The 14,374-nt window shown below is 40.9% G+C and overlaps 1 protein-coding gene across 2 annotated transcripts in view; it reads left to right on the top strand.

Moving 5' to 3' along the window:
* Positions 1-14,374, top strand: part of TOX (thymocyte selection associated high mobility group box) — a 403,502-nt gene that overhangs the window by 312,496 nt on the left and 76,632 nt on the right. The window lies entirely within an intron of this gene.

The following is a 14,374-nucleotide window of genomic DNA, read 5'->3' as shown; positions in this document are numbered from 1 at the left end:
CAGTTATCTCATCTGTAAAATGGGGATCAAGATTATGAGCCCCATGAGGGACAAGGACTGCATCCAACTTGATTGCCTTGTATCTACCCCAGCACTTTGAACAGATACCACAATTATTATTATTAGTAGTACATAACAAAATAAGACAGAGAAGTACAGCTAATCTTTTATAAGGATTTAAATTGAAATTCCAGAGAGAGCTTGACTGATATGTTTAACAATGAGTTTAATACAGTAGAATCCCACTTGAACGTAAAAGTCTTACACTCATAATAATCCTCTATAGCTGTTGGGAGATCCAAATTAAAACTCACTGATATTTGCTTAAATCTCTTAAATTGCATAGAATTAGAAGATGCAGAACATATGCATCTACTGTGTTCGTACTGTGTAAAAGCCTATTCTAAGGCACAACGGTGGGAAGAAATTATTTTCCTAGTCACATTATTCACAAATTTTATTTCAGCACTCTAATTAAAAACCCAGTTGTTAGGTTGTTTCTGTCACATTGATAAAGCTGCGTAAAGCTCAACCTAAATAGTTCATTTTAATTGATAACTTTTGAGTAAAGCGTGCATTTTCCCCTTTTACCCAGATTGCAGATGGACTTCCACATAGCTTGTGAGGGATTTTTTTCTAAGGAAAACATAGTCCTTTGGTCAATAATGAAACATTCTTTCTTTGTACAGTCACAGTTGTATGGACTTATAGAAGTGTGGGGAAATCACCATCTATTTATTTTAAATCCTCCTCCCAGAGCAGTCTATGAAAGAGTCTCAAAGTAAAACATTTTAGTTTTTGGGACTGCCTTTTGACTTTTGCCTCTAACAGTTGCCAGAACCTTTGAATAGGTAACATTAGAAGTTCAAAAAGAAACAAACATAATCTGAGGACAATATTATGGAGAAGGATTATGACAAAGAGTGGTATTTATTGAGTGCTTTCTATGTGCACAGTGCTTTACTTACATTAAATTGATTTCATCATATATAGTGAGTTAATACCAGCACCGCCTGAATGCAGAACTTTTTTCCTATATGCATGGATGGCAAAATCACTGGCCCATCAGGAGAACTATTTTTGACTTCCCAAATTATTCCTACTGTTCTACTTTCTTGATGGAAGCCAATTTTATCTAGCCAGTATCTAATAATAATAACTGTGATACTTGTTAAGCACTTACTCTGTGCCAGGCACTGTACTAAGCACCGGAGTTGATACAAAGTAATTGGATTGGACACAGCTCCTGTCCCTTATGGGGCTCACAGTCTTAATCCCCATTTTACAGGTGAGGTAACTAAGGCACAGAGAAGTGAAATGACCTGCCCCAGGTCACATGGCAGACAAGTGTCAGAGTCAGGATTAGAACCCAGGTCCTTCTGACTCTCAGGCCTGTGCTCTATCCACTACTAGAGTTATACTAGAGTTATGTGATCTGGATAAGGCCATCTTTGGAACTTCACTCATAGCCTATGCTCCAGAACATTTTGTTCTAGAAATACTCAAGTTGCATAAATAAGAAATTGTACTTCAAAATTTTGCACCAAGTACTAAGTAATTGCCAATAACAACAACCTTAATGGTAGCTATAATAGATCAGTTGTATTTATTGAGCACTTGCTGTGTGCAGAGCATTGTATTTAGTGTTTGGGAGAGTACAGTATAACAGACTTGATAGATTCATTCCCTGCCCATAATGAGCTTACATTCTGGCCTGTAATTAAGCTAGGTCAGCCCTCACCATTCTGATCAACGCAGATATTTAGGAGAGAGGTTTCTGCAGTTCCATGGAGGACGAGTGTAGTAATCTTGAAAGAAATATGTAAAATTCGGCTAAGGCAGAAAAAGCACTGAGCCCTATAAAAAGGCTGAAAAAATGGCTGCCCTGAAAAAAACAGGTGGTCTCACTCTGTTTCTCCTCTGCTGCAATCAGAAAGTTACCTCAAATCCAAGACTGAATTATCACAGAAAACTTTAAGCCTTTGTCCTTAAAGGATGCCAAAGCATTCTGCCTCATAATACTTACATTGAGTGGCCTTGGCACTTTAGATGGGACAGATACTTGGGAGACTTTTCTTCACCTCAGATAATTCATGGTGGATAGAGTGTATGAAGCAGGGCTTGGAAAAAGGGATGAGGGATGTCTGTCTGTGGCTGGACATGTCATAATGAAAAAAATAGTTTTTGTAGGAATAATTCAAAGCACAAGTAGAACCTAAGAAAATGATGATCTGGGAAATTGTAAGGAAGACTATTAAAGCATCTCCATATGTATTGCAACCATCCAAAAAATATCATTTCTACTCAAGAATATAGTGTGACCACTTTCTCTCTATCGAGGAACAATTGGCAATAGAATTGCGTAAGATAAGGCTCTCACCAGCACTGCTCTGATTTCAGAGATATTATTATTCATTCATTCAATCAATCGTATTTATTGAGTGCTTACTGTTTGCAGAGCACTGTACTAAGCGCTTGGGAAGTACAAGTCGACAACATATAGAGACAGTCCCTACCCAACAACGGGCTCACAGTCTAGAAGGAGAAGACAGACAACAGAACAAAACATGTAGACAGGTGTCAAAATCCTCAGAACAAATAGAATTAAAGCTATATGTACATCATTAACAAAATAAATAGAATAGTAAATATGTACAAGTCAAATAGAGTAATTAATCTGTACAAATATATATACAAGTGCTGTGGGGAGCGGAAGGAGGTAGGGTGGGAGGAATGGGGAGGGGGAGGAGGGGGAGAGGAAGGAGGGGGCTCAGTCTGGGAAGGCCTCCTGGAGGAGGTGAGCTCTCAATAGGGCTTTGAAGGGAGGAAGAGAGCTAGCTTGGCGGATGTGCGGAGGGAGGGCATTCCAGGCCAGGGGAAGGACATGGGCTGGGATCGACAGCGGGACAGGCGAGAACGTGGTACAGTGAGGAGGTTAGCGGCAGAGGAGCGGAGGGTGCAGGCTGGGCTGTAGAAGGAGAGAAGGGAGGTGAGGTAGGAGGGGGCGAGGTGATGGAGAGCCTTGAAGCCAAGAGTGAGAAGTTTTTGCTTGATACGTAGGTTGACAGGCAGCCACTGGAGATTTTTGAGGAGGGGAGTAACATGCCCAGAGCGTTTCTGCACAAAGATGATCCAGGCAGCAAAGTGAAGTATAGACTGAAGTGGGGAGAGACAGGAGGATGGGAGATCAGAGAGGAGGCTGATGCAGTAATCCAGTCGGGATAGGATGAGAGATTGAACCAGGTAGTGGTTTGGATGGAGAGGAAAGGGTGAATCTTGGCGATGTTGTGGAGGTGAGACCGGCAGGTTTTGGTGACAGATTGGATGTGTGGGGTGAACAAGAAAGCGGAGTTGAGGATGACACCAAGGTTGTGGGCTTGTGAGACAGGAAAGATGGTAGTGTTGTCAGGGACTCCAGTGGCTCACTGTAATACCCCTGCAGCTTGAGATATTTTTCATATATTGCTACACTGCCTACCTGTTTGTGTATGAAGAAATGGGGTTTATGCTCAATTTACTTTCAAGATTCCCAGAGCTAAAATCTCTAGCATTTCTCCTTTTTTTGTGAGTGGGATTGGAAAGGGCATTCGTCAGCTAGTTTTGTTTGTGAAAGATTTACAGAGCTAAAAATGAATTTGAAATTCACAATAACTTTATAAACCAAAGGATCAGATAAGTTGAACCACCAGAGAGGTGAATTTTTTGGTTGAGAATGTAAAATATGAATGATGACCCTTGTTCCTAGCTAAGGGAGCTAGAAACAGGAATCTATTAAGAAGAAGATGAGTTAAACTTAAAGATGCAACCCTGTATTGCATGGTTAGTACATGCAACCTTAATAATAATAATAATGGCATTTATTAAGCGCTTACTATGTGCAAAGCACTGTTCTAAGCGCTGGGGAGGTTACAAGGTGATCAGGTTGTCCCACGCGGGGCTCACAGTCTTCATCCCCATTTTACAGATGAGGGAACTGAGGCCCAGAGAAGTGAAGTGACTTGCCCAAAGTCACACATCTGACAACTGGCGGAGCCGGGATTTGAACCCATGACCTCTGACTCCAAAGCCCAGGCTCTTTAGTAAGCGCTCAGTAAATACGAATGAATAAATGTATTCTACCCACTTTCATTCAGTGACTAAAAGGAAGAGACTGTTTCGACCACTATATGCTAAATTGAAATGTATTGGTCTAATTTAGACATTGAGTATTACTTGTCCTTCTAAGGATTACAGCTCTGTTTCTCCAAGTTTTCAGGCATGGAGAGTAGAGATGATTGAGATCATGTATTTTTGTTTTCCATGGAGTTCAAATGAGTCCTTATCAAATACTTTGTGTAGGTGCCTGCCAAGAAGGAAACTAAATGTGCAAAAAATAAAGCAAACTAAAGAAGTTTCCACCCAGTTAATTGAAAAACCACATGGGATGCAGATTATTTTCAAGGTGTTATTTAATCACTAGTTAAATTAAGATTCTGTTGCTGAACAAAAAATGAATCTGTAAGTATTTGCACTAAAAACTAGACAAATGCTAAAGAGTAAAACCTCTACACTTTGGGAATTATTTGCTTGAAACCTGATGATATATTAATATGAAATGCGTTTCATGCTATTTGGATGTTGGGAAATGTGTATTCAGATTTGGGGAATTTCAGAATTATGGGATATCACTATGCATTTGGCTGTGTATACCTTAAGCACTTTGTTACACCAGTCCCACAGCACTTATGTAAATATCCTTATATGCTACTATTTCCCTTATCTGTAATTTATTTTGATGTCTCTCTCCCCATGTAGACTGTAAATTCCTTGAGGGCAGGGATCATGTCTACCAATTCTATTACATTGTACTTTTCCAAGTGCTTAGTGCAGGGCTGTGCACACGGTAAGTGCTCAATAAATACCACTGATTTCAATGAATACAGAGACTCATTTCCTCCAAAAATTGTAGCCCTTGATTAGCCAGCAGGAGTTGAAAATTAAAATATGAAGATCTAACTATTGAGCTCTGATTCAGTTGTACATGGTAACAACTTGTGCAGTGGTGACTGTGTTTGGGAGACATAGCAACTCTACTCAGAATTGTTATTTCAACTTATTATTCTAATCTCAACCAAAAGCCAGTTGGGTTTGAAGGATTAATATACTGATAAGTGGAATAGTCAATAGGATTAAGGGGTTTGTGGGGAATATACCACCTTGGCTGTCTTTAGTTATTAGGATGGGCAATTGTCCTGTTTTCAGCTGATATGACCCCATAGGTACATACACAGAACCAGGTGGTTTAATTTTATTTCCATTCCCAAAAGTCCTGTTTTCAGCTGATATGACCCCATAGGTACATACACAGAACCAGGTGGTTTAATTTTATTTCCATTCCCAAGTCTCCCTCTGTCATGACTCCTCCAAACTTTGCATCTTAGACATGGCACCCGAGTTTAGAGGGCCCTGTATGTCATTCAGTCTTGTTTATTGAGCACTTACTATGTGCAGAGCACTGTACTAAACTCTTGAGATCGTACAGTTTAACAGACACATTCCCTGTCTACAATGAGCTTACAGCCTTTGGAGCAAGCAGGGAGTTTATGGAACCAGTCAGAGAAATACTTTATGATGACACAATTTATTGAGCCCTTACTGCATGCAGAGCACTGTAATAATAATAATGCTGGTATTTGTTAAGCGCTGACTATGTGCCAAGCACTGTACTAAGCTTGCACACAAAATCAGCACATTTCTGCCAAATGGTGGGCGAGAATCATCTCTTTTACAAATGGCCCGGGCCCATGCTCAAGACATTGCTTGCGGCTTCTTGAACATATTTGTGAGGACTGTCTGTGGCCACCGTATTAATGATTGATGATTCCTTCCAATGCTGCTGAACTAAATGACAGCCAAAATAATAGTTAAGAAAATCGGGATACTTGACATGTCGGGTGACTTGTCTGATGGTAAGGATAGTTTTAAAATGATGCTATAACTAATGAGCATCTAAAAGTCCCAATTCAGCACTCCTTTGAGATCGAATAGCCTTTTCTAAGCACTCTGTATAGACACAAGATCACCTAGGAATATATCAAAATAACTAAAATGTATAGACAACCTCAGGAGATAAGGATTTTACACATCTTCTTAACTAATTCAAATTTCTAAATCCAACTTTTGAAGATCTCAAGAGGAATGAGTTACAAGGGGATACAAGCTGTTTGTGTATTATTTTTACATCTGTTTTAGATACCTCATGGATAACTTCCATCTTGTAGCCATATACTCCAAATGGATTTCAGTCCACTATTATGTCTGCAGAATGCAAATAGGATATAATAGGGATTATACACTTCTGGAGGTGATAAATTTAGGGCTTTCACTTGAGTTTTTCTGTTGAAGACTCCTAAGCAACCCACATCCAGGAAGGTAATTCTAATACACTGGGTTCTTCTTGGGAACCACAAAGACCAAATGCCTCTCCAAATTCCAGTCCACTGGGTTATTTGGCTCTGCTATTTGAAAAGTAAAAGGCAAATATGTAGAGTGAGCTTACTATCTATTTTCACAAGTTGGCCAAGCAATTTAGAAACTCGGTTTTTCATCCAAGAATGTGGGATTTTCACCTCCTTTTGGAATGTCAATTTCAGTAGTTTCATGCAAGTCATAACGTTTACAGGAAGTGTCAGTGAGAACTATGCTGGGCTGCAGGGGCAGATTGACGTTTAACAGATGAACATGTATATACAGAAAGCATAGGTAGTCAGAGCTTTGCCATAAACCCAGGCAGGGTCTCGTCTCCTAATTAATAATAATAATAATGGCATTTATTAAGCACTTACTATGTGCCAAAGCACTGTTCTGGGCAAAGGAATAACTACACCACCGGGTGACGTGGATCCCTGTTAATGAACATAGAAAATGGATGTTCAAACCATGTGGATAAGAAGTTATCTAACAGCAATACATTGCACATCCCCTGATCCACCTGGGTGTTATTTTGACTCTTTTTCATTTTGGATTTTCACATGAGCTGTTCAATGAGTACTATTAGTGTACAAGACCAATATGATATAAATCAAATTCAAGAACGCTGTATTGGAGCATTTTTTTCCATGATGGTATTTACTTCAGAATACCTTGGTTTGATTTTTAAATTGAGGCTAATGGGTAATTATTGTTCCTTTCACTTCGTCATCATCTCGTCCTTCCTCCCATCTTACCTATTTACCTCTTGGCCCTTTCTGCTCCTTTCCTTTGCTCTCCCTGCCACTCTCCCTTTACTCTGTCCTTCCTTTTTTCCTCTATCCCTGGGTGTAATTTTGCCTTCAAGTGAAAATGAAGTCAGAACATTTGGGAGTGGGTGCTATGACCATTTTCCAAAATAGCACTTGGCTTCACCTTACGGAATCTCACTTTACCTACAGAATTCTCCTCTTGGCTCCTCAAACTTGTGTTTCCATAACACCTCTGAGTGCTGCATTTGCAACCACAGAGTTTTTTTATATGGTAATTGGCTGCTTCATTTTCAATATTTGTTTATTTAAGGAACATGTTTCTACAACCTTCATTGTCAGCTGCCTAAACACTAATAAGTGATTAATTGCAACTGCCAATCACTTGATTTCCATCTCGTCTTTGGCTGAACCTATATAAATTTTGCCTCTCCCATATAATTTATTCTTCACAACTCTTCAGAGCAAAGCCTGGAGAAAATTCACTTTAGGTATTTTATAGATACCTATATCAAGTCCTATACCACACCAAATACAGCTTCCCAGTTTGACATAAAGCATTTTCAATTTTGTTATTGCCCTTTACAGTAAGAAAGTACAGACTTATGAAAGTGGTTTTATGGAATAGTTTGGGATCGTTCTTTACCTGCATTATCCTCATTATTCCTTTTTCCTTTTCTGTTTGGTGACCTTTTATTTGACTGCATTGAGGATTTTTAAGTGATAATGATTAGTGTTTTGGATTGCCTCTCCCCCTGTCCTCCATCCATTTCTGAACAGGGGTAGAGCGTACATAAGCAGCATCCCTTAGAGTCATTCACTGAACCAACTGTGTCCTCCTGTAAATTCTTACACTGTTATTCTTTCCCATTTCACTCACCACCTTCTAGACTGTGAGCCCACTTTTAAGTAGAGACCGTCTCTATATGTTGCCAACTTGTACTTCCCAAGCACTTGGTACAGTGCTCTGCACACAGTAAGTGCTCAATAAATACGATTGAATGAATGAATGAATGAACACCTAGGCTGATATTTGGAAATAGCAAGTGGGGATAGGGAATTAATCCAAAAATCATATTTATTGAGTGTTTACTGTGTGCAGAACACTCTACTAAGCATTTGGAAGAGTACACAATCCCTGCCCCCAAGGAGCGGTACAATCTAGCAGAGTTTACAGTCTAAAAGTTAGATTTAGAAGACAGGATAGTCACGAGGAGGCATAGCGAAAGCTTTGAAGCTGCATCAATTAGCTAGTTTAACAGGGGGCTTACGACAAGCTAAAACAGAGTCATCTCAAGTCAGACAGTCTGAAGGAACACACGCCATAAGAACTGCCCAAAGTACAAGTATTAGGAAAATGTGGCTCTTAGCCTTGTTGTGACTGGGGGTCATGCACAATTGGTGCGACAAAGTAGGAAGACGCAGAGAGCAGTAGGTCCTGAAAGCATTGGTCAAAGCCAGCAACCAGATGTCAGATCATTTGTGTATTTGGTGAGGGGAAAGACCGCCGATTACTTGCCTGTTTTTTTTCTTAGACTGACTTGTACAGTTGGAGAGGTACCATTTTTAAAGCTGACAGGTAGATACACCGGACAGTGAAGGAAAGGCACTGTACCCAGTGGGCACTTGGGAAATACCATTATCACCATTACCATTATCCGTGGCCTGATGGATAGAGCCCGGGCCCGGGAGTCAGACGGAACTAAATTCTAATCCCAGCTCCACCGGGGACCTCACTTAACTTCTCTGTGCCTCAGTTACCTCAACTGATCCCCATGTGGGATGTGGACTGTATCCAACCTGATTATATATACCTACCCCAGCGCTTAGTTCAATGCCTAGCATGTTGTAAGTGCTTAACAAATACCATTTTTAAAAAAGGAGCATACAGTCTGCAGTGGGAGACCTACATTAAAATACATTACGCATAGGGGAAATATAGTAGATAATATCCCTTATAAGGATATTAATTTAAGTGCTGTGATGGTGGAGTATCAAAGTGATCACAGTGATACTTTGATACAGAAGAGGGTCTCAGAAGTCCCTTTATGTCCCTTCTACTTAATATCTGAGTTGAGATTCTGAAAAAGGGGCGACAGGTAATAATAATAATGGCATTTATTAAGCACTTACTATGTGCAAATCACTGTTCTAAGCACTGGGGAGGTTACAGGGTTATCAGGTTGTCCCATGGGCTCATAGTCTTAATCCACATTTTACAGATGAGGTAACTGAGGCCCAGAGAAGTGAAGTGACTTGCCGAAAGTCACACAGCTGACAAGTGGCGGAGCTGGGATTTGAACCCATGACCTCTGACTCCAAAGCCTGTGCTCTTTCCACTGAGCCACGTTGCTAGGCAGAGGAGAGGAGAGGACCCTGCCTTTTCATACCTTCCATATAATTAGATTTAGTTGTATTGGAAGTTAACTGGAGTTAAATCTCTAGCGGAGAAGGGGTGGCATGGCTCCTGGATCCTCCCTCCATGCTGGAGCAGCAAAGGAGAGGACCGGACGTAGAATCCAAGGAATGAAAGGATTTTTGTTTGGTTATTTCCTCCATCCCCCTGCCGTTACGTAAGACTGCACCCCTACTACCCCAACCTAACCTATTTTATGTGGCCACCTCCGTCGATCTCCAAAATCTTCTTCCTTTCTAATCGAAGTCAATCCCGTAGCAGTTTCAACCCATTTCTTCTTGCACCTTTGTCATCAAAAGATTTTTGAAAATGCATTAAGCTGCTTCAAAGAAAAGCTCTTCGTGAATATAAAAATCATTACTCCCCATGTTCTGGAGCTAGCATTTTGGTCCATGAGCACTTTAGAATCACTTCACTGTAGAGTGTGATGATGGAGTGTTAAATACTTGAAAAGGTATTTGCCATGCATATTATTATGCACACAAACAATCTTGGGGGAGTAACCATGGTTAGGAATGCTAGGAGCCTCATTCAGCAAAGCTAACCCGAAATTGAATTATGAGGGGGTCACAGTGGAGCTTCAGAGGATAAATAGAGGGGGAAAAAACACATCTTAAATACATTTTGAAAGGGCGGCAGTTCAAATTAAGATTGTGACCCCACTGAACTGAAACTTGGTTTTGAAGTACATAGCAGAAACGGCTGCCCTCTCCTTTTTACTTTGAGCCTTCATCGTGTTGGGAGATGAAACCAAAGAGAGGCTTCTCTCAGCCTCATGGAGCCATTTGACAGTCCGCTGTAATGCATTTCAACCAACTTATAAATCATTTTGTAGAGACTAATGATTTATTACTGCTGTAATGAACTTCACAGGCATCAATACATTAGTATCCACTTTGAGAAAAAGCCGTTGTCAAATCCTATTGGAATGATGATCAGTTTACTATTGTTATTAATGGCCCTGATCAGCTCCTTGGATCTATGGATAACCTTTTTAGAAGACAGGGGTCTTCCATTTGGGGGAGGGGTGGGGAAAGTCAATGCATATGTGAACTGCAAGTATTTAACTACCTCCCCCCACCTCCTCCTCTGATCCTTTATCAGTACCAAGGTCTGGAGTGGACGTTCAGGGCCTCAAAATTATTTTTAAATTCACCTAATTCAAATAGATCAAAATGCTGATGAATGCATCGTAAAAGCATATCGTAATTCCAATTGCCAGTCTTTATGATCCTGAATTAGAGTGTTTTCTTTCTTCCTGTTTGAAGCCTCAGCTGGACCTCGGTGGCTTGACTGAAATAGTAATTACCATGTTGGGTTTTTTTTTAATGTTCTGTGATGTCAGACATTTGACCTGAAAGGCTTTTAAAACTGACCTTGTTGCTTCTTTCCATTCATTAAACTACAACCTTTGCTCTCTTGTCATAAAAGATAAATGAAGATTCACACAATCTTTGTTTAAGAGAAGATTTATTGTTTACATTAATGTAGATTAAGTGGAAAGATACCAATTATTTACCATGTCAATCAAATGTCATCTGAGGCTTAAATTTTCTGCCCTGATCTTGTACTTATAATCTCTGAATAGTCGTAGAAATTTCAAAGGTAAAAACAACTGGAGCATTTGGTGAAAGTGGTCTTTCATGTTGTGTGATTTAGTTCTAAGGTTTGCTAGTGCAGAATCTATTTTTAAACAATGTTTGCAAATGTGTATCTTATACGGAAAGAGAGGAAACTGTTCTACGAAGTGTTGTTCTACTCGAAAGAATTAGAAGCATATTTTAAACTTGATCAACAGTATGTTGATCAATGGACCCTAGATGTATAAAATCACATAACTGTGGATCAAAACAATTAAAAAAAAATCTTCCGTTTTGGTAGATCTGAATAAGATCGGTTATCTCTTAATTATGAACTACCCCTCAAAAAGACCAAGAAAGTAAAAGTAGGGAATAGAAGGATTCCTAAGAGGAAGGTGGTTTAGAATTAAGAAAAGGCAAAAAGCATTCCAACCATCTCTCAAAGGACCAAAGCCCCTTGGGTGGTTTAGGTAGTTGAAACAATCTTCTTGCCCAAAACTGAATTGAATCTTAAAAGCATAGTGAATGCCAGAGTTGCTAAAGTATCTGACAATAAATGACTGAAAATCTTTCACTATCCCATAGAAGTAATTGTAGTAGTCGCAGCATGGCTTAGTGGAAAGAGGGGTCAGAGGTCATGGGTTCTAATCCCGGCTCTATCACTTGTCAGCTATGTGACTATGGGCCAGTCACTTAACTTCTCTGTGCCTCAGTTACCCCATCTGTAAAATGGGAATTAAGACTGTGAGTCCCATGTGGGACAACGGGATTACCTTGTACCCCCCCCCCCCCAGTGTTTAGAACAGTGTTTGGCACATAGTAAGCATTTAACAAATACCATCATCATTATTAGCAGTAGTAGTAGTAGTAATAAAGGGGTTTATTGAGCACCTGGGAAAGTGCAAAAGAAGAAGTTCCCTGCCCCCAGTAAAACTACTAATAAAAATAGTATTTGTTAAGCGCTTACTATGTGCAGGCACTGGGGTTGTATACAAGCAAATCCCTGTCCCACATGAGGCTCACAGTCTCAATCCCCATTTTACAGATGAGGCAACTGAAGCATAGACAAATGAAGTGACTTGTCCAAGGTAATGCAGCAGACAAGTGGTAGAGCTGGGAGCAGAAAGAGCACGGGCCTTAGAGTCAGAGGTCATGGGTTCTAATCCCGGTTCTCAGAGGTCATGAGTTCTAATCCTGGCTCTGCCAATTGTCAGCTGTGTGACTTTGGGCAAGTCACTTAACTTCTCTGTGCCTCAGTTACCTCATCTGTAAAGTGGCAATTAAGGTTGTGAGCCCCCCATGGGACAACCTGATCACCTTGTAACCTCCCCAGTGCTTACAACTGTGCTTTGCACATAGTAAGTGCTTAATAAATGTCATCATTATTATTATTAGAACCTGTAACCTTCTGGAACCTGCACTCATATCCCAAAATCATCTATCTTTGGGAATTAGTGTGAGAAGTGCCACTGCATTCTGTTGGTGAGATCCATAGTTAGGCTCCCTCAGCTCCATTGTCCCTGGCAGACCCTTTTATGGAGCCACTGCTGTGAGCCACCCATATCCAGAGAAGCAGTGTGGCCTAGCGGATAGAGCACGGTCCTGGAAGTTAGAGAGACCTGTGTTCTGATCCCAGCTCTGCCACTTTTCTGCTGTGTGACCTTGGACAAGTCACTAACTTCTCTGTGCCTTAGTTACCTCATCTGTAAAATGGGGATGGAAGACTGGGAGTCCCATGTGAGACATGGACTGTATCCAATCTAATTACCTTATATCTACCCCAGCACTTAGTTAGCACCTAATAAATACCAGAGAAGAAAAGAAGAAAGAATCTAGGGCCCTGCTTTCCCCAAAGGTCCCACTTTGGAAGTGCCTTTTAGGTACCAACTTCTTCTTTGCCTTGGTACTCAGGAGGGCACAGCTTTTAAGGGAGGAGCCTGCCGGGTGAGAGCCCAGAAGTTGCAGGTAGGCTCCAAAGAGCTACCTGTTTAAAAATACCCCACGGGCAGAATCATTTCAGTCCCACTTTCCGAAAGTTCTCCTTTCAACTCTTATTTGGAAGCCCCTGACTCTTGTTGGAAGCCAGAGGTAAGGATACTTGAAAGTCCAGCCCAAAGAGAGAAGCAGTGTGGCTTAATGGGTAGAGTTAGAAGGACCTGGGTTCTGAGCCTGGCTCCCTCACTTGTCTGCTGTGTGATCTTGGGCAAGTCACTAAACTTCTCTGAATGTCAGTTACCTCACCTGTAAAATGGGGATTAAGACAGTGAGCCCCATGTGGGACATGGACTGTGTCCAACCTAATTAATTTGTATCTACCTCATCACTTAGAACAGTGCCTGGGACATAGTAAGTACTTAAATACCATGAAAATAAAAAACACAATGTGGGGCCAGAAACAGCTTGGCTCCCGTAGTGGGAAAACACATGTAGGGAACTGACCCCCAAATGCTTAATAAATACGATTGAATAATTCTATTGGCACCTTTGATTCTCGAATTGAAGTCCAGGGGGCAGTGAGATTGAAGGAGGCTTTTCAGCTCCTGAGCTTCTGTTTCCCAGAAGCCTATGCTACATCAACATAAAAGACTAGTTAGAAATCAGAGCATAAAAAGGGAAAGCTTTTCCTGAGTATTTGGGTCCTGTCCTGTCTGATTGCATCCCTTGATCCTACATGCTTGGAAATTCTTCCACTTGGGGTCCAGAGGATAATAATAATGATGGTGTTTGTTAAGCGCTTTCTATGTGTGATGCAGTGTTCTAAGCGCTGGGGGTGGATATAAGGTGATCAGGTTGTCCCATGTGGGGCTCACAGTCTTAATCCCCATTTTACAGATGAGGTAACTAAGGCCCAGAGAAGTTAAGTGACTTACCCAAAGTCACACAGCTGACAAGTGGCAGAGCGGGGATTAGAACCCGTGACCTCTGGCTCCCAAGCCCATGCTCTTTCCACTGAGCCATGCTAGATCCTCTCCCTCTTCCCATCAAACCCTGTTGTAAGCCATTTCCTCTGGCTAACCATTTCTGCACCATTGCCAAACCCAAAGAAATGACTAGACAGTAAACCGCACTCAGCCTTTGTCAATTCTTCTCTACCATGAATGTGTTTCTTATGCTCCTCCATTTTCCAGGCCTTACCTGCTTGTCTAGCATTTACTTAAGAG

The sequence above is a fragment of the Tachyglossus aculeatus genome, chromosome 25 (genome assembly GCF_015852505.1).
Source record: "Tachyglossus aculeatus isolate mTacAcu1 chromosome 25, mTacAcu1.pri, whole genome shotgun sequence".
Lineage (NCBI taxonomy): Eukaryota > Metazoa > Chordata > Mammalia > Monotremata > Tachyglossidae > Tachyglossus > Tachyglossus aculeatus.
Note: the sequence above shows the minus strand (reverse complement) of the source record. Positions and strands in the feature narration are given on the sequence as shown.